The sequence below is a fragment of the Schistocerca serialis genome, chromosome 5, assembly GCF_023864345.2.
Source record: "Schistocerca serialis cubense isolate TAMUIC-IGC-003099 chromosome 5, iqSchSeri2.2, whole genome shotgun sequence".
In the NCBI taxonomy this organism is placed as follows: Eukaryota; Metazoa; Arthropoda; class Insecta; order Orthoptera; family Acrididae; genus Schistocerca; species Schistocerca serialis.
The window spans coordinates 749,119,725-749,143,174 of NC_064642.1; the positions used below are offsets into that span (position 1 = coordinate 749,119,725).

The 23,450-nt window shown below is 41.6% G+C and overlaps 1 long non-coding RNA gene across 1 annotated transcript in view; it reads right to left on the reverse strand.

Annotated features, from left to right (window-relative positions):
• LOC126481151 (uncharacterized) overlaps positions 1 to 17,339 on the reverse strand; it is a 506,533-nt gene extending 489,194 nt beyond the window's left edge. The window contains exon 1 of the long non-coding RNA XR_007587518.1: positions 17,193 to 17,339. This is a non-coding gene — a long non-coding RNA (uncharacterized LOC126481151). The remainder of the gene's footprint in view (positions 1 to 17,192) is intronic.
• Between the last annotated feature and the right edge of the window lie 6,111 nt (positions 17,340 to 23,450).

The following is a 23,450-nucleotide window of genomic DNA, read 5'->3' on the forward strand; positions in this document are numbered from 1 at the left end:
CTTCGTGTCTAGTATTGTCATATGCAGATGCACAAGACAAGCAAATAACCTCCTATGTCATTTCGAATTTCTTGTGCAATTTGTTGGTGTTGTGGCTGAAGTCTTGTCACCTTAAGCGGTTCCTGTTTTTGTGTACCAGTAATATTATCTACTTTCGGTGGTTATATACCATTTTGTTCGCAGGGGATTGTACTCCTAAATACTGAAGTAGTTTTTACTTATGGGAGAAAAGTCACTAACGATGCAATACGTAGTATTCTCTGTGGCACCTTCCATTCCCTAGCAAAGTTGGCGGCCCGGGTCATTGTGAAATCATGGGTTCCTTTCAGATAGACAGTGGGCAAACAGTCTCCCAACTGAATTAAGAGATGATTTTAAATGCTTGTACTTGCCTTTCTTCCAGATGACAAAAGAAACATTTTTGTGTGATATAGTTGCAGATTAAACTTTTCGGATTTATTCCTTTAATTGTACCGTTAAACTTTGCTTCCTGCAAAATTTCATGCTTCTACGTCAATCGGAAGTACAGGTTTGGATGACTGACTCTTGCGCGGGTATCCAAATATGTGACATGAGTGGCCGTATCTTTTGACTGCATTGACTTGCAAGCTTCACTTTTTTTTACACCGCTAAGGGACCGTAGAGTTTAGTACGTGACACATTTCAATTTGATACGTCCACCCATTCCTAAGAAAAAGAGTTTTTGTAGTCGGACAGACAAACAGACGGACAACAAAGTCATTCTAGAAGGGTTCCGTTTTTACCGACTGAGGTGTGGAAGCTTAATAATAAGATAATGGGCCGTGACACTTCCAAAGGAACCATTCCAGCGCTTGCCTTGAGCGAACTAAGGAAAGCGTGGGAAACCTAAATCTAGACGGTCGGACGGGGATTTGAACCGGCGTGTCGCTCACTTGCGCTAACCTGTGCGTAGCGCCCTCTGTCGAGAGACTGGAAGTGGGTGACGCGGACATCGATTACGCGCAAACTCTACAGGCTACCAGTACCTTCACAGCGGCAACGTGCACATTTGTGACTCCCAGAATGGCGGCAGTCTGAGGTTATACCTGTAAGCTTGGTGCTTCTATTGTAACCAGCCTCCAACACTGATTGTGCTGCCTTATGAAACGGAGGGAGGGTGGGCGAACAGGGTTGCCAGGAGGGAGAGAGAAATTTCTGTCACAACAGTAGTCGATACGAACGTAAAAGCTCTTGATGCTAGCTTATATCGGAACTGTATGATGCATGTGACCACAAATAAGTAATTACTTGATTCTAAATGAGCTAATCCCCCCAATATGGAAAAATATATTAATTTTTAAATTTTTCACATACTTCATCTTTAATATAGTTAGCAACGAATATAAAAAGAAGTTCGCAAACAGCAAGCACTTAATTGTTTTAAAGGCGTAGTTTCACTTTGAAACCACTAGGACATACAGTTTTCAGTCACCCACGATTTCATATGATATCTTTGAAAGCAAATTCGTATTTTTCCTAGATACAATCCCACATCTCGATACTACCATCAACTCATAATACCTAAAACAAAATATTGTCCTAAAGAACGAGCAAAAATGGGCCTCCAATTTAATAAATCACTTATAAAAGCTATGTATATAGTATACATGTCCGAGGGCTGTAATTTAGAAATCACTCATAAAACTGTAGCACAAATTCAAATTTACGTTACAATAATTTCAACACACTTACTTTGACTGTTAATTATCTTCTCAATATGGTCAAAAAAAGAAAAGAATATGGCAATGTCCTACAATCACGTAGCACAATCTCATCAGCGACTGTTGCTTTGAACGCTGTAACTGACTGGTACAATGCAGACGCGTAGAAGCACCTCAGTATGCACCTGTGAAGATACTGTACTACAAGTCTAAAGGTGTTTGACATTTATCTCACGTGCCAGTTCAAGCTGGACCGTGAATAGCTGATGTGATTTAACAATGACGAAAACGGTGAGGAAGTATGTTTCAGTCATCTCTTAACAAAAAAAATGGTTCAAATGGCTCTGAGCACAATGGGACTTAACATCTGAGGTCATCAGTTCCCTAGCACTTAGAACTACTTAAACCTAACTGACCTAAGGACATCACACAACACCCAGTCATCATCTCTTAACAAATCCGACCCTTGACAAAGAGTAGGAAGCGAGCGAGAAGCATATGTGAGATGTATATTTTTCGTAATTATTTCCTCCCAATGAAATGAAATGAAATGAGCGTATGGCATCGTTGGCCGGGAGGCCCCCAACCGGGGAAGTTCGGCCGCCAAGTGCAAGTCTTATTTCAATCGACGCCACATTGGGCGACTTGGGCGCCAGTGATTAGGATGAAATGATGATGAGGACCCCAATGATAGTTGAGCAGTGCAAGAATGGCAACTATTTATACTTAAAATGCACTTACTTTGATGTTTAAGTTTGCTGCATTTTGACTAGGATGGAGTGTTAAAATGCACAAACCATCAGAACCGTTATGCTTCGCTGTGTGGTGCTACCGCTAAAAATGAGAAATGTGAAGATTATGAAATATCATCTGCAAAACCGACAGCCACACTTCGATGGAATAGCCCGAAAAAGCTAAAAGTCTATCAGGTAAATGATCATTTAGGATTTACGCGCGGATGTATTGATCTTACCAAAAAGTAGCAAAATTTCAGAGTATTAAACCAAAAAAGATAAATTAAACAATAAATAAATTGTATAGCAGATTGCGTACGGCGTTTTCTGTAATTACATCGGTACTTTGCACGTTACTCTTAGCTGATTTTTCTAAATGTTTTAGTTTTTCAGTGAGATAAATTACTCAGTATGATGATGAAAGTAAGTAAATAAGCATTTAGAAAACGCTAAACACTGCTACGCCACTACACTGCATTATGTTGTTATATTTATGCAGTGTTCTGGCAGCTGCACAGATAACAGGAAATAGCGAAACAGGTGTGGCCGGATCGAAATCGTGTAGCCTACGACAGCATGCACGTAGCCCAACTAACAAGGGAACCTCCCCATCGCACCCCCCTCAGATTTAGTTATAAGTTGGCACAGTGGATAGGCCTTGAAAAACTGAACACAGATCAATCGAGAAAAAAGGAAGAAGTCGTGTGGAACTATGAAAAAAATAAACAAAATATACAAACTGAGTAGTCCATGCGCAACATAGGCAACATCAAGCAGAATGTGAGTTCAGGAGTGCCGTGGTCCCGTGGTTAGCGTGAGTAGCTGCGAAACGAGAGGTAATTGGTTCAAGTTTTGCCTCGAGCGAAAATTTTACTTTCTTTATTTTCGCAAAGTTATGATCTGTCCGTTCGTTCATTCACGTCTCTGTTCACTGTAATAAGTTTAGTGTCTGTGTTTTGCGACCGCACCGCAAAACCGTGCGATTAGTAGACGAAAGGACGTGCCTCTCCAGTGGGAATCGAAAACATTTGATCGCACGGTCATAGGTCAACCGATTCCTCCACAGGAAAACACGTCTGATATATTCTATACGACACCACTGGTGACGGCATGTGCATCACATGACAGGAATATGTTGTCGATGTACCTAACTTGTACACTTGGCGAATAGCTAAAAAGATTCTTCTACCTTGCCCGATTTAGGTTTTCTTGTGGATGTGATAATCACTCCCAAAAAAGTGATGAAAACATAAGAGTTTGTCACATAAACTGAAAATAAAAAATCAAACTTTTCAGTGGAGGGGAGACTTGAACCAAGGACCTCTCGTTCGGCAGCTGCTCACGCTAACCACGTGACCACGGCGCTCCTCAGCTTATGCTATCCTTGATGTTGCCTATGTTGCGCATGGACTACTCAGTTTGTATATTTTGCTTATTTTTTTAGTTCCACACAACTTCTTCCTGTTTCCTCGATTGATCTGTGTTCAGTTTTTCAAGGTCTATCCACTGTGCCAACTTATAACTAAATCTGAGGGGGGTGCGATGGGGAGATCCCTTGTGAGTGAGTTACTATTTCTTAGCTAGTGCAGCTGTCAGAGAAATAAGAGCTGGAAAATCGTTATGATGTGGTTGCACACATCAAATAATCAGGCATACAAGATTAATGCTCGGTCAGGCTTTTCCAAAATCTCTTCTGTTTGTTGCGCCAGCCAGATACGAACATTTCTTTCGCAGCGAGAAACTGCGGCAGTAACTGTGTTTCAATGGATGGCGGTTTGCTGCACGCAGAGAGTACGTAGTATTGTAATAAGACTCAACCAGTGATGCAGACTTAAATACGAGAATGAGAAACAGTTTGCATAAAGCAGTTGCGCAACAGTTCAAACTAAACATAACAGCTACTATTGTCCGATTTAAATTACTTGGTTGTTGACACTTCACGTGTTGGAGCTGGTTTCCCCCACTCAAAGCGCCCAACGTCGCGCACGAACCGTTCGGCATTGCCAAATTGCTCAACAGTTTGTCAGTTCAGTTTCAGTTCCTAGTTCGGCTTCCTTGTTTGATGTATTTAGATCCTGAATCCTGGGTCTCGCTCTTATTTCGTATTTCATCATACATGATAACCATATCAAAAACAAACCCCCTAACCCCCTTCCCCCACCCCCCAAAACACACACACACATACACAACGCTGCTAGAGAAACACACACGTTTCACACGCAGCACTAAACGAACAATACTGGACCCTTCCCCACAGACCGCGAATCAGCGTCGTTTATACAGTTATTGTAATCAAAGCTTCGCTTGAGGCTGCGTGAAGTCCATTTTTTTGTAGGCTGCAATCATAGTCGCAACTGGGTCACAAGACTCAAATATAGCAACATAATGCAGTGTAGTGGGGTAGCTGTGTTTAGCGTATGCATCGGCTGTGTGCAAGGTCGTAGGTGCGAACCTCGTCCAATGTAGCGAATTCTTTTTTAATGTAACTGACTGGATTTTGAACAAGCTAAGTAGTCCCAAACAATCAGATTCTAGTTGCTTCTTGGTGTATTTATTCCTAATGACACGTTTCGGGCTCTGTCCATCATCAGATTTCCTGGTGTAAACAATATAACAGTTACACATTTTTTTCGAAAGACCCAATGTTAACAACAATGCGCCAAATCGAACTGTCATAGCCAATACATAACATTTCGTAGCGAAAGTAACTTTGACAGCTTGCACGAACCAAAGGGTGTGACATGTAATTTAAACTCGGAAAATGGGAATGTTGGTCGTGAGAAGGACTACGAAAAACACTTACTTCAGTGCGCTCGCACTTGCTAGGTTAACCACGCGGTGCAAGAGGGACGGTATAGCGGCTGTGCAAATGCCAATATGTTTACTAAAAATTAAAACAATAACCAATAACAACTAAAAGTACATGTTGTGTGCCTGCACATAGACATATTAAAACACACATAGCAATAATACAAACCACAAGAAAGTATATTACAAAATTGTAGTAAGAATATTTTGTCTTGAAAAGACGTAACTTATCAAAGATTACGACAGTTTTTTTTTATCTGCAATTCACTTCTTGACTTCGTCAAACATAAAAATCTTAATACATTTGTCCCATCTTGTGGTTTATTATTGCGGCTATCCATATGCCAAAACGTTTATTGCTCTTTAAAATAGTAAAAAACAACAACATAAATACATATAGTGTGCCTGCGCGTAAAAAAATAGTAAAGGGAAAGAAGGTTGTCTGCCTCCAGTCAAGTACAATAAAAAATGCTTCACTGTAGTACATGGGCACAAGATTCTACGTTTCAACAAACTAAAATATTTACTTATGTTGAAAGAAAAACATATCAAAATTACAGAAAAATTTGTCTTGATTCACTGATGATAATTGAACATAGGGAAGGGATGGTACATTTCAACTTTCCTTTTTTGTATTAAGAAGATAACATGTCATAACTACAAAAGGACATGTTTTGATTTGCCATTGCAGTTCCTGACTGCACGACTAACGTGGTATTTATCGGCAGTTCCAGGCCAACACACGTAGAATTCCTTTTTATTTCGAAATCTAATCAAAATACCTATTTTTATTCAGGTGATTGGTTTAAATGTATTTTTTTTTTTATTTCTAGTACTTCGCAGCATTTTCATCATCGTTTTGCCTTTTTCATTTTCTCTTATTTTTCTTCGTATCAGTGTTTATTTCGTTCGGTATCTTCCTGCGTCTCCTACAATCTGTAATCAAGTTCCAACCAGGACCACTCATCGGTTGCTAAGGCGGCATCTCGTGTGGCTGGTGTGAGGATAATCTCATTATTTCTCAATGGTATTTTTTCTTCGTACGCCGTATGTCCTGTATTTTCAATCAAATTTAATGATTGCAACATTTTCAGGATTTCGCTCACCACTAATGACTGAAAATACACAATTAGTTTGAAGTAGTTGTTCTGAAAAAAACTTTCTTTTGAATACATTTTCATAAGGTCAATGTAGAAGAAGGTGTCATCAGTTGACAATCTGTGTAACACGCACAACAGCTGCTGCAGTAGTTTAGATTCCATATGGGCGATTTCGGTGATACAAAACGATGTAAGGGATTTAGAAGGCTCCATCTAATGACAAGATAGTTTTACTACTATGCACAACAGCGTTTGGTGTTTTTTTGATTGCCACCATAATCAATTTCACAGAAGCAATGAACCAAAAGTATTGCGTTTCTATTCAAAGGCGATTCTATGTCTAAACAGTGATGATTCTACATTAATGAATACAAATGTTGATGGTGTTGAAACAGCAACCAACCACAAATTTATTTTCAGTTCCTTTATTCATAAGGTACGGTTACCGGTTTCGAATCATTACGATTCATCTTCAGACGGTTTTCATGCTTCATTAGAACATGTGGGGCGTTTTTCTAGATTGTCATAAAATATGAATAATCCATAATTATATGCACACCACACAGATGGTTGCGTTACAGATTTGAATTGAATGTGACTTACGTCGATTTGGAGTATGTTTTCAATGAAAGCATGAAAACCGTCTGAAGATGAACAGTAATTATTCGAAACAGGTAACGGTACCTTTTGAATAAAGGAACTGAAAATAAATTTGTGGCTGGTTCCTGTCTCAACACCATCAACATTTGTCTGCAAATAACAGTCACTATCTCCAACCATGTCTTCATATGACAAAATTGAATTAATGAATATATCATTTCTGATGGGCTATCTGGAGATGCAATGGTTTACTTCAGTTCTGATTCTGTCCAGCTTCGAGAAATAACGCTCAGTTGTACGCGGTAAAATCATAAAAATCTTTAAAGCCTTTCGGTTTATCAATTGATCAAGATCATCAGTTGATCTAGAAGAAAAATTCTATTATTATGTTAATTTGAAATTTTAACGACAATCTGGAATTAATTAATGTTTGAAGTGTGATAGTAACGCACGTCCACAATCACTTTTAAAATCATTGACTCCTATAAAACTCCGCTAATACCAAGCATTAACTTCATATCTTCTGAGGTAGCGCAGTGGGTAGCACACTGGACTGGCGTTCGGTAGGGCAACGGTTCAAACCCGAGACCGGCCATCCTGATTGAGGTTTTCCGCGATTTGCCCTAAATCGCTTCAGGCAAATGCTGGGACGGTTCCTTTGAAAGGGCACGGCCGACTACCTCCCCGTGCTTCTCTAATCTAATCGGACCGTTGACCTCTGTTTGGTCCCCACCCCCCATATCAACCAACCAACCATGCCTTTCCAAATGATAAGACAGCGATTCACAATGAAAGTAGTGTTCACTATGATCATTAATAAAGCACGTGGTCAGATGCGTCAAAGGGATGGACTATATTAATCAGATCCTATTTTTTCGCGTGGACAGTTATACGTTGCTTTTTCATGAGTTCGCACATTCAGTGATATTTATGCTTGTGGTACTATTATACAGCCAAAAAGCAAACGATGATAATAGTACAACTGGTAACACTCGTTTCAAAGAAGTTTTTTAAAAGAAAGACGTTTAAAAACTTTAATACTCGTATAACACTAAACTGCTTCCATGACGTGTTTGCTATCGGTTACCAAATTAGGTTTACCACGTACCATGTCCCCACAGAACTAAGTCCTGTGACGGCATAAGCCACGTATAACGTTAACACTGCTACTGCTGTACCCTAACTTCAAAGGCTGGAGACAGTACGTATAATGAAACTATGTTGTTAAACCAATTATGGTATGAAGAAGCAGTGCAGTATTACCCTCTGAAAGGAATTTTTTGTATTGACGGTGATGTAGCTAAAGGAGGTGGCTTATCGGACGTGAAAGTCAGAATTACGTAATTGTTCAGCAAGTAACAGATAAAATTTACCAATTCAAATTGTTCAAATAATAAAGATAGCGGTCGCCAGCCTAATTAGACATTAGAATGTGTGACATTCCTGTTCAAAAAAATATATTTAAGTAACTTCAATGGATAGACACAGCCTATACTTTCCCACGAGAGTGCAATGAACCCAGTCACAAGCTTATGTTAACGCTAAAGAGAGTGCTGACAGTTATATCAGAACAAACCTGTTTGCATAAGTGCAACATATAATGATAGACACTTTTGCATTCAGGGCATAGTCAAACCAAATAGTTTCAATAACATTACTATTAAAGTTTACTGTAGAATTATAAAATTAGGCATGAATTTAGTCTCTCTTTACCAAATGCTTTTCTACCTGACATGAAAATTAAAGAGAGCTCACTAGCAAACAAATTGTCACAGTTCTCTGAAGAAAAGAAGTTACCATTTTTATAGGTAAAGCTCTTTCTGTTAATAATTTCCTATCAGTGAGCACAAAAGACAGAATATGGATCCTATTAAACTGGCAATACATTCTTTAACACACATAGGGACCAAGAATTTAGCAAATATTGGTATATAACTTTCAACAGTGATAATTTTTAACTTTTACTGCACTGGGACACAAATTTACATAATTATAAGGCAATGACTCATCTATTTGCATTTTTCAGCAGGCTGTACTATATTCGTTTAAGATGCAAACCTCTATAAGCTAAAGTTTTGAGTACATTTACTTTTGAAATTGACGGCAAATTGTTTTAATGCCCTTTTGTACTACTTTATTACTTTAAATTCAGTTATTCACTTTAGGTTTTTGAAAACCCACAAATTTTTAATAACCAGTTTTAATTGCAAAATTGTTTTCAGCAATCATCATTTACTATATCACACACTTTTGCCACATTAATTTTAACTTTCATCACTTTCTTCTTACTTGTTTCTGTCACAGATTGTTTAATCTGTGCAAATTTGGTGTTACATTCTGTTTGTATTTCGGATAGAACAAAAGAAAACCGATGGTTTTCATTTATTGAAAAATATTATTAATCTTAGGAAGACAATATCTGATTTTTATATGTTTTTACAATTAACTGTATTGTACATATGATTACTTTTTTTCAGTCAGACCAATATTCTACATATAACGTATTTCAATAATAAATACTTGTATTTACTTATTTCTGCAGTTCTATATTACCTTTAGGTGACTTATCAGGACAGAATGCCAATTATTTGCTCGAGTCAACTAGTTTCTGGTAACCTGTGAAAACGAGTAATGAAGAGTTTCCTTTTAGTGCTGCAACTGGTATTTTTGTGTCTTGAGTTTGCCCGTGGAGATTAGCTTTAATCGCTGTGAACAAAGCATCGCGATTTTATTTCTGCCGCAGATTGTCGACCGCCGTTCTGTAAGATACATTTCACATCGCGAGATAGTGGTCAGGTTAGGACATGAATTTGAATTCAGGGCTGCAAAGCGCGTCGTCTGCCACAATTCAGTCATCTGTCACTTAAAATCGGTTGTCGGTAGAGCGTCTCGCTTTCCAGTCATACCTCGGGCGGCCGCTTCGAACCTTCCTCCCAGTTACACATTAACAGCATTTGTGAAGCTACCCGCCGTGTTTGTGTGTCGCCAATAAACGAGCGGTAGCGGGCAGCCGATGCGGCAACACTGTAGCGGCAGGTGACACACGTCAACTGCCAAGTAATTTTAATCGGACTACAGTTCCGACAACACTAGAAGCAAGCAAGTTGGCAAGTAGGTAGGTAGGTAGCTAGCCAGCCCTTATTGGTTGGGACAATACGACTATTGGCTCCCTTGGGCGCACAGTGGATTGTGACACCGCAGTGTTGGCGGCGAGCGCCACACGCTCACTTTATTCTTCTGCAGATCAATCATCAGGAGCGACTGCTGGCGGCTGCCAGTACGAGTGCGCTACGGCGGGTGACTGCCCTGCCCTGGTACACTTCCAAACGTGTTGCCACTCCTCGGTACAGCGACACAAGGTCTTCGTTCCCTTCAAATACAATTATCGTTGACTCTAACACTGCACGCTGCTAAAGCCGTTACATCCAATGCGAAATCCAAAGTAAGATGAGATGCAGTAGAGGGGATCGGGGCACGCTGGCCATAGGATCACGATGGCCGATTGGTTTTGTTTCGTTAAACCACCGTTAGAACACGCAACCTTCTTTAAGGCTGCTGGGAAAAAATTCCGTAGTCTTTCAACAAACGCGTCAGTGCATTTAGATCATCGACCGAGAAAGGACACGTATTTTATGGTTCTTTTGAAAATTAAAGTAAATTTTGCTTGCTTATGACATTTTGCTGTGTGTTCCAAGACAATGCTCTTACTAAACGGGTAAGCACAACGACTGATGTCGTGCGATTAAGGATTTCTTTGATAGTGTATACGGTGATAAATGTTTGAAAGTTTTCGTAAACGAACTAAAGCAATTCCAATACGCGAAGCTCACTAAGTAATAAGTACAAGGCAACTTTTACACAAGGAAGTTGTGTTCTGCATTGTTTTTAAAGACGTAACGCCTATGTGATGTTTGTTGTTTTCTTCTTTTTTCTTCCAAAACCCATAACTTGTATTCAGTTATTCAAGTTAAATAATTGTAATATAAATTTGAAATTATTACTAGTGGAACATTTAAGTACATTTATTTTAAGAATCAAATGGTACAAATGGCTCTGAGCACTATGGGACTTAACATCTGAGGTCATCAGTCCCCTAGAACTTAGAACTACTTAATCCTAACTAACCTAAGGACATCACACACATCCATGCCCGAGGCAGGACTCGAACCTGCGACCGTAGCGGTCGCGCGGTTCCGGACTGAAGGGCCTAGAACCGCTCGGCCACCGCAGCCGGCAAGTATCAGATCTACGTATATCTTCGCACGTAGTCCTCTAATGACCCCTTCTTAACGGGACACTAAACCCCTGAATGTAGGTGCGTTTTTACTTGCTGTCGTTCTACTGTTTTTAGGGTGGTCCGAATCTTTAAAAAGATAGCTGAACCAGGCAATGTTTCTGAAGCTACTATGGGATTCCGAGCGGTATAACGACGGAAAAGAGAAATGCTGGTGAGCGTAAAAAAAAAGAAAAGGTAACCCATCAAGCTATTCACGTTATAAAACCCCTCAAAGCACAGACAGGAAGTCGATATTTCTAACAAGACTCTTCAAGGTGAAGTAGAGGTTGAGGATACCCTGTGTCTCAGATTTCTCACGGCAATGTAGGTGATGAACGGATTCAATGCAGAATTTGGCGGTGGGCACATCTGTTGTGTTAAAAATAACGTGAAACAACTTTTGTAAATGTTTGTACTGAGAAAATCCTATCGGGCATTCAGAGGAAGACCGCTAAAATTTTTTGCATACTTGACATAAAATGATAACCTTATTTATGACTTTTTTCATATACATTTAATAATTTATATTAAAATATACTGTGGATATTAAAGTCGATATACTTTCATGTAATAACTAGTGTCGCAAATAAATGATTTGGTAATATGGACCAACTTGCCCCCACTGCTAGGCCAACTTGCGTCGTGCGTGGAGTAGGTTGGCCCAGGCGGTTTTACTCTACTCAATATTATATTATGAATAGACAAACAGTGAGAATCTAATTGCTCGGTTGCAAAGGTGCTGAAACAATGAGCCAATGTTTCCACGTAAAAAGATCAATGGGAACATTTAAAATACAAGCTGGAAAACATCATGGGAGAAAGTGGACCAACCAATCCATTTCCCATACATTGCCCGCAATGTCGAGCGTTTATCAGAGACAATTTTACCTTAAGGAGTGCCACAGGAATGTGTCGTGAGACCGCCCATGTTCTCTCCGACCTGACCTTTCGTCGTTGAGCGGCTGCAGGAGAATGCAGGATGACTTAGAATTTCTAGTTGGTGTTATGAATGCTAGATTGCTCTGAATGTAGGAAAGTAAGTTAATGCAGATGAGTAGGATAAACGAACCTGTGATGTTCGAATACAGTATTAGTCGTGTTTTCAGCAACGTTAATTTCCTGAATTATACCAGCCAAGGTGATATATTCGAAAGTTTTTGAATCACACTAGTCGCGAGGTAAGACCATATGTGTCGCACTGCCGTACACAAGCTGCGATACACGTTCCTGCTGCAGCTGTCGGCGGCGTTCTTTCCATTAATTAACAGAGAGAGAGAGAGAGGGAGAGAGGACATGTTGGTACGTGGTGTTTACTAATTATGTTTGCACACCTCATTCACATGCTGAGCAATTTCGATCTATGACGAACGTACTCATGTTATTGGTCATGTAAAAGCATGTGCTGCTGTAACGAGGCGCCTCGTGATGATTAAAGACGTTGGGGATGACCCTGTAACTGAAACCGATCATCGTGTAAATGACAGGCGCAAGCGTGTCCTTCCAGAAAACAAGCAATAAAATATTCTCGGGTTCCCCGCCGCTGCAATACGCAGCAAGTCCGTGGCGATTCGGAACGAATGTGCTCTCCAGCCACGTCCTTCGCCGAAAGACACACCACGAAAACTTTGATTTGCGTAACAGGCATGTGGACTTTGGTTCCTAACCATGGTCTGCGTCCCTAATTATGGATTCAAAATAATGAATCGACATTGCGTTGGCATTACCTTCGTGCTCTATATGGTATACCGGAATCGTACTTGAAATACTGCCCGCAATTTTGCTAGAAAGGAGTGCCAAACTTTGCGTAGAGTCATTCCTCGCAGCGACAAAGCACACTGAAGATTAGATTTGATCTGTAATAGCGCGTCGCTTCCATTTACGTTACGTGAAGTAGAGCGTTGTTGCCTATATTATCACGGCACCTAATTTGCACAGCTGCAATAAAATTCGTACCTCTTTTTTATCCGACATTTAGTGAAGCCCGCGTACCTACGTGCTTCTTGGAGCCATATTGTCAGCTATGAGCTCTGCGTGTTGAGGAACACGTCATCTGAAGACAGCGTTGATTTTGTTGTAATTTGTATCCTAATTTCCGTGGACGTGGCGAAGAGAAATGCTGTTATAAGGTAAGTGGAAACAATGTTCTATTTTAATGAACCGGTGTAAGTTTCCTATATTCTACAGCTTCAATTTAAGAAAATTTCTGTGATAGTGAACATTAAAAACACGTTTATCATTATTAGTGCAACGAAATGTCTAAAAGTGGTGTGAATTTTTGATGCGTTCTTAGTAGTAAGTTACTTGTTACATAATTTGTATTACAGTATGGCAACAGAAAGCTGTTATGGAAAGGGGAGACCAGATGAACTGCATCAAAATAGATATCATGGATTAAATGGATTAGCATGCACAGACCATACAATCTGCCTAAGCTAACAATTAAGACGCATGCTGAAAATAAAAACAAAAAATGCAATTGGTGGTGTAAAAATGTGTGTCCTCAGTGAAGTTTATCCCAACGTAGATGAGCGTATTGGAAGAGCATATTCTTACGTTTGAAAATACAAAGCTCGGTTTAAGCCCGTCGAACATGAGAAAACTCGCCTTCGACATTGTTGAACGAAACGCGTTGCGCCATAATGTGAATGTAGTTGACGCTGCTGTAGGCAAAAAGTGAGATGAAGCAGTCTACCCAAGAAACATACTCGAATCCGAGGGAACTGATGAAACCTACAAGCAAAACGTGAAGTCCTAGCTGAAAAGCCTGTGATCTGACTACTAGCAGCGCATGTAAAAAAGAGCTAACCAAGCAAAGAAACCTAGAACGAAAAATTCTGCGCTTATGAAACGAAGTGTTTAGAGGCTGCGTGGAAACCTCCAGAAAAAAGCCCTTCGCAAAACAGGGATGGTATTGCGAGTTGTTCGAGGAAGACCAAATGGAAGAAATGATTAGATGTGTGAAAGACAAATTTTTGATTCATGCAAAGCGTGCAGAGATGGGGAAAAGTGTGAAAATGTTGTTTTATTGCAAATGGCTAGATATGAGGAAGTAAGAACAGAAATACAGATAATGTTTTTAAACTTAGACCGGTACATAGCTATAAGATCAGATATGTGGTTTGTAAGGATGGTACAATTTATGCACCCATTGGTACCAAATTAGGAAACCGGACTGCTAATTTTTACCATTTCCAGTTGTTTGGTACATTAAGTGTAGCGTGTATATTTTTGTCAAAATTTCCATTCTTCAAGTCATATGAAAAACAAAAAATTGCAATTGAGGATGGCATTATTTAAATAATGTTTAGCTTACTGTTTAGGATACGATAAATGTAGTGCAATTTAGGCATCTCTTCCCTAAATGCGTGGCGCGGAGATACTTGCAGTGATGTCACCGCTCTGCTTACTAATGAAGCAAATGGAGGAACATTTATTGGTACGCATCTTTAGAAACGTGAGGGTCGTCCACTTGTATTGTTGAGAACAGAATCCACCGCAGAGAGTTGTTTGCCTGAAGCACGTACGAAGTGCTTTTACCCGACTTAACTGTCTTGTCGATAGTGGCGTAAGTGAAAACGTTGCCGGGTGCTGCAGCTTTAAAAGTTTCAGGGCCATGGGAGAAACCGGGAAGGAACAGAATCGAAGCGTGTGAAAGTTGGTGACGCAGAAAGATGCTGGAAGTGAGCGGATAAAAAATGAGAAGGGTGTCCTCAGAATCGACGATAGGAATATGTGGAAACAATGCCTACAAGAAATGAAACGATGATAGTAGATGCGTTAAAACGTCAGGGAATAACTTGTGATGGCACTAAAGGAACAAAATTGCCAGGGAAGATGGAGATTGGAAAGTGTAGAATAAATAAATGGGGACATTGGATGTAAGTGAATCTGTGTGTTGCACAGACGGTAAGGTGGCGGCCGTAGCAGATAGGAGAGCAGAGAGCTTGCGCCGCTCCCCCCCCCCCCCCCCCCCTCCCCCGTCCTCTGCCCACCCACACAAGGCCACTTTCCTCGGCCTTCACCTCCCATAGACCGCTTTGTCGTCCACATTGTGAGTCACTTCTACATTTCGCCCAAGGCGAAGAATTCGCAAAACCGATGTCAGTTAATGCAGTTATAAATGCTCATCTTTAAATTTATTCTTATAAAGTATTTCGCTCTACACGTTTTACATATTGGGTAACGGTTTATTTTGCCAAAATATTTGCTGCATAATATTAGCATACGTTGGTCTAATTTTCCTTTAACGATGTGTTTATCGATCAGACATCAACCTAAAATAACAAAATTATACTATTTACTATTATAAAAGGAATAGAGAGCAATAAACCGATAGTGCCCTATACTGGGCTGCAGTGGAACGAAATATTAAGATTTTATTGAAGATAATGTGGCGTATGAAAAAATGCAAGATCATTTCCATCGACCGAAGCACCAACAGTCCCAAGCGATGATGCACTCTCTCTCTCTCTCTCTCTCTCTCTCTCTCTCTCACTCACTCACTCACCCTTTCGTTTGTTGCCGGATAGTAGTACTGTAAACCGAGCGAAGCTTTAGTTGTTTACATATATGTGGTAGCGAAAGTAGGACATTTTGGTTCCAGGTCCCGCAAACAGATGGTTTAAAGGAAGTCAGTTTTCTATGATTACTGTTCTTTTATTACGAAACAAATATTTCATTTCATTATGTAGCAGTTGAATTACTATCCCTTGGGCTTCAAGCGACAATAGTTACAGTAACACATTGTCATGTCTTATGTACGCTGGTATGGTCTGACAACCAGTAAAAAGAGTTGCACTGTTTCCATTTTAATTGAACTGTGTTGGGTCTCATGTCTGTTTGTTCGGTACGGATTTTGCAATTGATTTTAAAATAACTTCCCGACGATCTAGACTTCCAAACTCCATGACATTGCAACATTAAGTTTCATAAGTGTCTGCTGTGTGGGGGAGGGTGATTTGTGTACCACTGCTGCCTCCATCTTTTGCTGTTCTAACTTCAAATATTTCGTGGTGGGAGCGGTGAGCTCGATCCTCTAATTTTTACCTTCGGGGTCTTTTCGTGAGAATCGTGGGACGCAGCACTGAATTCGTTGGAACAAGTGAAGAAAAACTGAAATAATGCTGAAATTTACCACATCTCTGTTGCAATCTCATCGAAATGTTTGAAAAAATTTACATACACGTCTAAAATGCGGGAAATAAATATTTCATAACGTACTTTTAAAATAATGCGGTTTTAAAGCTGACTAGAAAATGTAAAATTATTCCTAACTCCATACCGATGTTCCAGAAAATCCGTGCTAGTGAATTTTTAATAGCTATGAGAATGTTTGTAGAATTTAAAATTAAAACACGGAGCGCATACGATAGATAATATTAAAGAAGTGAGCTATTCATGCATCAATTACATATTGCATGCGGCTCACTTTTCCTGTTCAAAATTCTGCAAGTATTTCCATAGCTATTAATAAAATTACAATAAATTTTTTCAGAATTATCACAATGGGGACTACGAGAAATGTTATACTTTTTGGTCTGTTTTAAAAGCGTGTTATATTAGTTTTCCATTTAAGTAATTACTTACATACTCACTTCACTACTCTGGCAGTTCTGCCCGTAGCTCTTAAGCCTTTGCGAATTTCTTGTAAGGGGTTTGTTCCTTTTGCTCACAGCAGTGTGAATGTTTACTTGCTACTTGCTGTAAGCATAACAATTTCTATTGTGATGTAGCTCCATAATGTTGCAGGCGGTGAAAAAAGTTAACTAAGAAGGAAAAGGAGTTCCTTTAAAGAATTTACGGTGGCTGTGGATGCGTACTGGGAAAGCAACTGCTTATAAATAACGCACAGTATTTCGAGCTGCTTCATTTTTAAGCAGATCACCTATAGATTTGGAGTGCTGAAAACGTTGTCTGAAGTGTTTCGAACAATAGATCACTCCTCGTCCTCAGGTAGCAACAGCCTCGCGAGACACACGTAGGCGGTATTTACCGTGATGCTGGAGTGTCGCGCAGCGCTGGCGGCGCGCGGCAGCTGCTGGACAGCTGGAAGCGCGGAGGAGAAGCAGAGGACGCGAAGCACCAGCCGGGACTGCGCCAGTGGCCGTGGGCGAGGCTGCGCTAGTGGCCGGCGCCGCGGGTGGACAACGACTGGCGCTCGCGCTGGCGCTCCTGCTGGCGCTCCTGCTGGCGCCACCGCGGCCGGGCATGCGCTGCGCCGTGCCCCTGCCGTCGCAGCAGCGCAGGCCGCCCACGGCTCCTCGGTACCGTCGCAGCACCGTAGGTCGTCCACTGTCCCCCCTATAATGTGGCAGCACCGTCGTCCGTCGGGGCGCGGGGCGACTTCGCTAACGTTGACGTGACGCTCTTCGAGTTTTGTGACGACACTTCCAGAGGAGCCATTTCGTCACGTCAGGCATGAAAAGTTCTGCGATATTTCGGCCACGTGTTACGTAAATTAGAGCCAACACTCCCTACGTCACAAGCTTCAGGCCCACAGAAGGCGCCATACTCTACTTGTCCTTTTCAGTGGAAACCCATATTTGGTGGGTTCTACACTAAGAGCCAAATAAACTGGTACAGCTGCCTAACATCGTTAAGGGCCCTCCGAGCACGCAGAAGTACCGCAACACGACGTGGCATGGACTCGACTGAAGTAGTGCCGGAAGGAACTGACACCGTGAATCTTGCAGGGCTGTCCATAAATCCGTAAGAGCACGAGGGGGTGGAGAAATCTTCGGAACACCACGTTGCAAGGCATCCCAGATATGCTCACGTCTGCGGAGTTTGGTGGCCAGCGGAAGTGGTTAGAAGAATGTTCGTGGAACCACTCTGGAGCAATTCTGCAGGTGTGGGCTGTTGCATTGCCCCGCTGGAATTGCCCAATTCCGTCGGAATGCACAATGGATATGAATGGATACAGGTAATCATACAGGATGTTTACGTACATTGAACCTGTCGTAGTCGTATCTAGACGTATCAGGGGTCTCATATCACTCCAACTGCACACGCCCCACACCATTACAGAGTTTCATCATCTTGAACAGTCCCCTGCTGACATGCAGGGTCCACGGATTCATTTGGAACGAGACTCTTCCGACCAGGCAACAGTCGAATGTCGGTGCTGGCGTAAAGGTTTGTGTTCTACAGTCACCAAGGCTACGCGAGTGGACCTTCTGCTCCGAAAGCCCATATCGATGACGTTTCTTTGAATGATTGACACGATGACACTTGCTGATGGCTAAGCACTGGAATCTGCAGAAATATGTGGAAGGGTTGCACTTTTGTCACGTTGAACGATTCTCTTTAGTCGACGTTGGCCCCATTCTTGCAGGAACTTTTTTCCAGCCGCAACTATGTCTGAGATTTAATGTTTTGCTGGATTCCTAATACTCACGGTAGACTCGTGAAATGGTCATACGGGAAAATCCCCACTTCATAGCTACCTCGGAGATGCTGTGTCCCATCGCTCGTGCGCCGACTATAACACCATGCTCAAACTCAAATCTTGATAACCTGCCATTATAGCAGCAGTAACTGATCTAATAACTGCACCGGACACTTTTTGTTGCCGACAGCAGCGCCGCATTCTGACTGTTTACATATCTCTGTATTTGAAACCGCATGCCTATACTAATTTCTTTGGAGCTTCAGTGTATGTTATACCTTATAGCCCATGAGTATGTTCTGTTTCTAAGCACCAACGTTTAATGTCTCGGGAACGAATCGTTAATAGTACGATTTATTGTAAAAAAACTGCAGGGAACGTCATATTGGTCGTTAAGGAATTTTCGTGTTTAGTTACTTTCGCGTTATAGGCTAACTCGCGTGTTGTCAGTAAGCCGTTTTCAAGGCAACAGAACAGTTGAGATTTTCATAAAAAATGTGTCATCCTCGTTAGAATTTATTATAATTAAATGTAAATTAACAACATGTCAGTTATTAATGGCTATAGATAACTGTAAGATGAAATGCAAAGTCTCTTTTAGCAAAGCTACATCCTGGTGTAGTATGTACAGGTACCATGTTACAGTGCAGAGATTGGGTCGGGATAGGTTTCGAATCACGTATCTAATAGTACTTCACTTTCACGTTTACCAAAAGGTAATGGGACTTTCTTAAGAAATTAATAGAAATAATTTCTTTAATACTTCATGTTATGTAAGTGCGTTCTCTGTCTGTAGTGAGTTTGTTCGATATGGTGAACTATTATAAGTCGATGTCCTCACTGACTCGGATATACATCTTTCTGTTTGTGTGTTACTATATGTCCATGGACACTGAAATTTGTATTTACGTGTACCGCAGATAGAACACGACTAGCGCACGGACAATGGAGGAAGTGTGCGTTTTAGCAGAGCTGACGTAACAATTTTACGCGCGTACATTTTTGTGAACAAACTATATAGTTTGCGAGGCAAACAAAGCCTACAACTCCGATTGAGGGCGCGGAGATACCAAAATCACGTTAGCAATCTCGTGCCGTGTGTCCCACGACGTTAGACATCGCGTCTGCGTGCAAGTCTACGTTAGCTGCCTCGTCCCGTGTGTCGTAGGCAGCCCAAGTTGCATTAAACGAAAGGACGCCAACACAAGCAAGCTTTTTCACTCGCTACAGCACAAGTTATGGCCACGATGCAGACCATTGATATTCAGGTAGGATTTTTTGCGTGGCATGGTGTACGTTCTGACCAAGCAAGACAAATGGTGAAGTGAATGAAGGCTGTAGTTGGTATAAGAGTTTATAAGAGCGTGGAACGCGTTAGTTTCATATTCTAGGGATCATTTGTACGATGAATCCTAATGATGTGGAACGGTGTCCTATAAACTGCACCCAGTGAAATCTCCACCCATTGAAATTTGTACCCGGGAAAGGTCCAGGAAGGGTGCGTTAATCCCCAGTCCCAACCTCGCGACTTGTCCAGCAGGTAGGAGAAACGAGCATTCGCCCAGACCAGCCCTTATGTAGGATGCTCAAGAGGAGTACTGGAGGTGCTCTAACAGGGACGGTAACGCCTCAGTTTTTATTTAATTTTGTCCATTTTTGTCAGTGTTTCTTCCGTGAATGTATTACTTTCGTAAAATACAACGTGCACTAGGAAAGTTTTGCAATACGACGCAACAATAAGCCACACAAGGCTAATTCTTGCTGTGTTCTGAGAATGCTTCGTACTTGCATTGTAGCCGATGTGCCAAGTCTGTGGGCGCAGTGGTTGACTAGCAGGGTTATTCTGAAGAGCTTGTTATGGCATAGATTCGGGCAGTTTTGCCGCACAACTTCGCGCTTGGTTTAAACAAAGACCAGTGCCTTGAAGAAATGACTTTTGCACTCAGTGATGTGCGTCCACATCGTTCAACTATATACAAGTAGTAAAGAGAATTCCAAACGGGAAATTTCACTCTGCAGGACGCTGAGAGCACGGGAAGGCCACGATCATCAATTACTTAGGAAAACATTGACGCTCTGCAGAAAATGCTAAACGAAGACAGCCGAGTGACCTATGAGCAGATAGAGGCTATCTTAGTGGCCTATAATCAGATAGTCTTAGGGCTAAATGCACTAGCAATTCGTTTGTCTATGCATGATCATTTGCAAGCAAAGAAACTTTGTTGTCTCTGGGTGCCGCATAGAGTGACGGAAGAGCAGATGACACGGCCTGTGTCTTGGTGCCGGGAGATGTTAAAATAAGTTTAATAAGGGACAATCGCAGTATGTGAATAACATCGTAACAGATCATTAGACTTGGCTGTACTATTATGACGTGTCAACTAAGACTCAAAGTTTGGATCTTTGAAGATGACGACACACGTGTAGCTGTCAGAAAATCCCGATCAACAAATAAGAAAAGGATGGCTGTTATTTTCAAATCGAGTGGATGGCGGAGCATGTTGTTTTGGACGTACAGAAGAAAACTAAGTGGTACACTGAGCAGTGTCAGCCCAAACTAATCCAATCTTTGAAGAAACTGCGCCCTAAGTCAAGAATGGACACTTGGTTCTTCCATCATGAGAATGCTCCTGCTCACCGTGCCAAATCCTACTTTTCCTCAAACCCCATAAACCTCCTGCTGATACCTCCTCTTACCACACCATCTGCCTCACTTCAGTGTTCAGCAAGGTTTCCCAGCCCATCTCCTCCTGAAAGATCCATCAACACTTCAATCAACGCCACTTTCTCCCCGGTAACCTAAGTGGCTTCCGCTATAAATCTCCCATGATGATGAGCTTCTGCATCTCACCCATCTCTTACCCCACAAACTCAGCTCCTGTAACTCCCCTATTTTTTGCTTCCTCAACCAGGAAAAAGCCTATCAGCGTGTATGGCATACTGCTTTCCTTTTCAAACTACAGACATTCATTTCTAATTAACTATACCCACTTTCTTGCGCCCTTCCTATCTAATCACCCGTCCTTTATCACTATTAACAGTACAGGCCCACCCAGTTAGCTGTGCAGTCTAACACACAGCTTTCCGAATTGGGAAGGAGCGCCTGGCCCCCAACATGAATCCGCTTGGTGGACTTGTGTCAAGGTCTGGTAAGGCAACCAGTCTGTGGATGGTTTTCAGGCGGTTTCCCATCTACCTCGGCGAATGCAGGCTGGTTCCCCTTATTCCACCTCAGCTACACAATGTTGGCGATTGCTGCGCAAACAAGTTCTCCATGTACGCATACACCGCCATTACTCTAGCACACGAACATAGGGGTAACACTCGTGTGGTGTGATATGTTCCCTGGTGGGTCCACCGGGGGGCCGAACTGCATAATAACCCTGAATGAGTGGTTCGGTGTGGGGCTGTCGAGGGGCTGTGCACCACTGTGGCTGTGGCAGGGATGGAGCCTCTCCATCGTTTCTAGACTCCCGGTTAACATTCAATACAATACAACAATACCAAATCCCATACATGCTGATGGTATCACTTTCCTTGCCCTACACTCCATAAATCCCAACGATCCCTCCAAATACACCTCCTGATGTAACCAATGGCTCTTCAAGATTAATTCCTCCAAAACCCAGGCATGAACCAACCACATCTTCTGCCTCTACAACTTCTACCTTACCATTTACAATCATCCTATCCAGTTAACTAAAACACTAAAATATCTTTGGCTAACCCTCAACTGGCAACTAATGTCGAAACAACAGGGTACTAACCATCCAACAGAAAGCCCACAGTACACTGAAACTACTAACAGGGCGACCTACAGCCGTCCATTATTCTCTGCACCTATAAATCGCTGGTCCAACCCATCATCTGCTATACAAATGTTGCATGGCTCTCTGCCACCAAAACTCTGTCCCTTCAAATCCTCGAAAGCCAGCACTCTCTCTCGCTTTCTGCATTCATTTACCCCCCCCCCCCCCCCCCCACCTGGATCCTCTATATGCTCATCAGATTCCCACCCTCCTTGCCTACATCTTATGTACTGCGTCTCCTATACCATCTACAAATAAGATTACAATCACCCCATTGTCTCCCCTCTTATCATGAACTCTGGTATTATGCTGTGCCTTCATAGACACATCCTTCCATTCCTATGCTTACACACACTCCATATGCTGTCCCAATGCAACTTGAAGCAACTCCTTTTTCTGGACAATGAGATCGGCCCTGATATTTATCACTTCTATTAACATTAACTCTTTCTCACCTATCCCATTCCACATCAGGGGTCCTCTCTCCTTTTCCCTCTCCATACATTCTCATCCGTTTCCTCTTGCAACCACTGACCTGTGCGCACAACACATTACCCTCACTCTCTCTCTGTTCCACTGACTGTATTACACTCTGTCCACCTCAACTTTTACTTCTCATCTCCATAGTTTTCCTATTTAACAGATCTCCATCTTCCTACCCAGATCCCTCAACCCTATCGAACACACTCTCTTCTACAGCAATACTTCTCATCCTAACGCAGGTCCTTGAGATTTTGAGTGAAAGTGCAGTGTTCCAATATTTTTATCAGTAGAATTTCACCTTCCTGTGATACGTTTTTAAACATATATATTTACGTTTTTTAACTGTTCGTCTTTGATTTTTGTAATTTGTATTAGAAATCAGCCCCGAATTCTGTATCTATCCTCATAATTTTTTTTTATTTGCTTGACTGGAGAGCGGAGAATTGTACCACAGACAACCCACCACCCAGCATATGGTGCGAGGGTGATGAAACAACTAAATAAAAACAAAACAAAAAACTTTCAATGTTCCCATTCTTTACTACACAAATTTGGTATGGATTTCACTCCA